The 4,229-nt window shown below is 35.8% G+C and overlaps 1 protein-coding gene across 3 annotated transcripts in view; it reads left to right on the top strand.

The window, feature by feature from the left end:
- Positions 1–4,229, top strand: part of LOC106469272 (TBC1 domain family member 30-like) — a 178,569-nt gene that overhangs the window by 80,908 nt on the left and 93,432 nt on the right. The gene's annotated exons all lie outside the window — the stretch shown is intronic.

Genomic DNA, 4,229 nt, shown 5'->3' with positions numbered 1-4,229 from the left:
AGTTGGCCCAAAACTAGTATATTTGAGGTTAATTAGAAACAGCAAGTTACATATTTGTTAGTATTAGTTGGCTCAAAACTAGTATATTTGAGGTTAATTAGAAACAGCAAAAAAATGTGTTGAATTCCATATCTGTAGCTTCCATTGATTGTTATACATTCCATGGTCCGCTAGCATCAACATTTTAAGGCCTGTATGGTTGCCATGATTACTCATTTCGTTTTCTCTTCGTTTCGATAAGGAAGTTTTTTCTTCATCTACAGAAACGTTAAATCAGTTTTTCTTTCTAAAGGTTGCAACAGATATTAATCACTTCCCGTATGTTTTTAGCTCCATTCTGTCCTTGTAAAATGATATTAATTGGTGAGCCCTTAAATACAATATTATCTGTCCTCTTCTAAAGCTGAAAATAACGTATTTTCTCAAGTAAAAGAAAGACATTGTGTAGTACATATTTTATACGCTATGTCACTTTCAGGATGAAAATATTTTCGTGGTGGCACACAAATATACGGTAAAACCCTCCAGTATATGTCATCCTGACTTATGTGTACTTGAAATTAACATTACAAGAAACTATTTGTAAATTGCGTAATGATATTATGTTGTAAATAAAAAGGAAGATTCCATTCAGTAAAGATTTGTTAACCTGTTGGATTTCAGCCGTTGCGACTTAAAATAAGTGGGAACACTGTACATATGCTGGTCTCACCCATGTTACTTGTACTTCAATAAGTGTCATCGTTACGTATTTCTCATCTAATGAGATGTCACACAAATGTTACGTTGCTATTTGCGATATGGTTTTCATAGTAAATATTAGGAAACGTTATTGAATAGTCCCAATCTTTTAATGGATTTCGTCGCGTGTTTTTGTTCCATTATTACATTTATGTTTTTGATTTGAAAAATTATTTAACGTGTTGTAGGAAGATATTGATACGTTGCGTTTTTGCTGAAATATTTCCTAGAATAACGTATTACGTCTGACTTAAATGCTTTAATGCCGAAGCAATATAATCTAGCACGAGCCGAGCGAGACCTATTAGTTAGAACGTTCGGACTGTGAATTCGAGAATCCGCGATTCGCGCCCTGTTGCCGAGCGTGGCTTATTAGTTAGCATCTCCGAACTGTGAATCTGAGGATTCGTGGTTCGGGACCTGTTGCCACACAAAAAAAAAAACGCTCTACATTTGGGGGCCGTGAGTGCGCTATAAGAGTGACAGTCAAATTCCACTATTCGATCAGACAAGAGTAGCAAAGTACTTGACGTGGATGGTGTTAACCTAACTATCTGCCAATCAATTCTCTAGCTTATCAGTTCAAAATTGGAGACGGCTATACGTTGATATCCCTTATGTACTTTAGCACGATATTTTGAAACAAATATTTTTCAGTGGTCATCGCTAGATTTGTTGCAATAAAGTTCTATTTCTAAGAACACTCATACTGATGGTTCTATGGGACAGTTTAGAAATTAGTGTTGCTTGTAGTGTAATACTAATCTATTTTGTATACGCTGCCAATAACACTCATTTATTTTTCGTACGCTGTCTGTAATACGTTTTACATACGCAACTAATATGTTTTACATACGTTTCGAATAATACGTAATATATTTCTTATACTCTGCCAAAAATGTTTTTAATTATAAACAAATTCAGCTACAACGTCATAACATCTGAAAACGTAATGTTAAGGTTTCTGTAAGAGTATAAAAAGAGTAACTTGGCCAATTTTTTGCCATACAGAAGATTTTGTTTGATTTGATTTGTTTTGAATTTTCGCGCAAAGCTATACGAGGGCTATCTGCACTAGCCGTCCCTAATTTAGCAGTGTAAGACTAGAGGGAAGGCAGCTACTCATCACCACCCACCGCCAACTCCTGGGCTACTATTTTACCAACGAATAGCGGGATTGACCGTCACATTATAACGCCCCCACGGCTGAAAGGGCGAGCATGGTTAGTGTGACGGGGTTTCGAACCCGTGACCCTCAGCTTGCGAGTCGAACACCCTAACCCCCATACAAAAGAAGAAGATCGTTAATCACAGAACTTATTTTTTCTTACGGCGAGGCCCGGCATGGCCAGGTGGTTAAGGCGCTCGACTCGCAACCTGAGGGTCGCGGGTTCGAATCCCCGTCACACCGAACATGTTCGCCCTTTCAGCCGTGGGGGCGTTCTAGCGTTGTAAGTCCGCAGACATGCCACTGGGGGGCTAGGTAATTTTAGCAATAGTAAAATTAAAATCTGCTTTTTAATATTATGGAGGTAATTTTAGCAATAGTAAAATTAAATTTGAAAATGATTGATTTTAAATGTCGGTTAAAATCAGATATTCCAGAAACACTCTTTACTTACTGTTAATCCTTATAATCAAAGAAAAGTATCTATTTTTTGGCCCGGCATGGCCAGGTGGTTAGGGTCGCTTGACTCGCAATCTGAAGGTTGCGGGTTCGAATTCCCGTCCCACTATACATGCTCGCCCTTTCAGCCGTGGGGTGTTATAATGTGACAGCCAATCCCACTATTCATTGGTAAAAGAGTAGCGGCGGTGGTGATAACTAGCTGCCTTCCCTCTAGTCTTACACTGCTAAATTAGGGACGGCTAGCGCAGATAACCTTCGTGTAGCATTGCGCGAAATTAAAAAACAAACAAACAAACAAAAACAATCTTACAGCGATTTAAACCTTTTCTTTGAATATTCAAACGCAATAAAAATACATAAAGGTATCAATACTGGAAAGAAAGACATACTGTTTTCAAGAATTTTATCAATATGAAATTAGATGGGGGTCAAACCGTCTCATGACCTTCCTCGTGTCATCCTGTATCACTGTGTCAAGTTGTGCTGATTGATCAAGAAATGTGGAAACGTATAAGGAACAGATGGATGAAATATGCGAACAGACAGACACAAACTTAGTTTTATATATTAGATACACGTTGTGGTTATTATATATCAAGACGTCAAATGATTGAGCACGACTTCACTTTTTACATTTACTAAGAGGGTAAACAGCGGAAAGTGATACTAATATTTTCAACACCATGCATTTCCCTAAACCAGCCAACCCAAGTGATATTAATATTTTCAACACCATGCATTTCCCACAATAATAATAAGATTTCTGGGCTCTTCTTCTTTGAAATAAATAACACTTTATTTGTTTTTTTCACATGCTTGCCTTTTTGAATAGAATGTAACTGTCATTTCCTCATGAAGTTGAACATAAGGTATACAAACATACTGTAATGAATCTAAAATATTAGATTTTAGTAACTTTAAAATTAGTAACTTTCAAATACTTTCCTTGCCGAATCTTCTTTCAGTTGTCTAATCAATAACTCAAAAATAATAGGGTTTGGTTTGGTTGTTTTAGAACAAAGTCACACTGGGCTATCTACTATGTTCACCGCGGGGAATCCAACCCCGTATTTTAACGTTGTAAATCCGTAGGCTTATCGCTGTCCCACCGGGAGATAAAATAATAGGGAGGTGTGTTTTTAGTAGCACAATTAATTTTCAAAAGAGTCAGAACACAATATGTTTTACATAACCTGGAGTTAAATGTAAAAAAAAAAAAAAGACTGTTGGTAATTCCGATTACCCGCTCATTAACCGATGCTCATAAGAAGAATATTCACAGGTTAAATTATGGCTTTATGAACTGAAGCTGAAAAAAAAAACAGAACGTTTTGAAACGTGGTTTAACTGCAGAAAGTAATGTCAAAATGGATTGATTAAAGTTACTGCAACAGGTAGAAAGATTGGTTAAGTCCCGTGACTGAAACGATAATTCAAATTCTACATCACGAAAGTAACGTTTTCGTTCTGTAGCTATAAATTTAATTTTCATTATTTTATTGCTTTTTTTTTTCAACGTTTCACATATCTAGTTGTTATATATCAAAATATAAAATTGATCGTTCTACAAGCCTTCAGATTTGTTTCGTATAAAAACAACGGAATGTACTTACGTAGAGTAAATATGGCAATATTAACGGTTGGCACGTACTGTTGCTATGCCAATAACTGCGTAACATTTTCAATTATTCCGATACAGCATTTCATTATAAATAGTAAGATAAAAAGATATACAGAAGGCCTAGTGATTATAAGAAAAAAGATAAATAAAAAGATTTAAAGCTATTCAATGTGTTTAATGTCTGCTTTATGATATTATAGAGGTAATTTTAGCTTGTTTGTTTGTTTGTAATTAAGC

Source organism: Limulus polyphemus, unplaced genomic scaffold, assembly GCF_000517525.1.
Source record: "Limulus polyphemus unplaced genomic scaffold, Limulus_polyphemus-2.1.2 Scaffold95, whole genome shotgun sequence".
NCBI lineage: Eukaryota > Metazoa > Arthropoda > Merostomata > Xiphosura > Limulidae > Limulus > Limulus polyphemus.
Note: the sequence above shows the minus strand (reverse complement) of the source record. Positions and strands in the feature narration are given on the sequence as shown.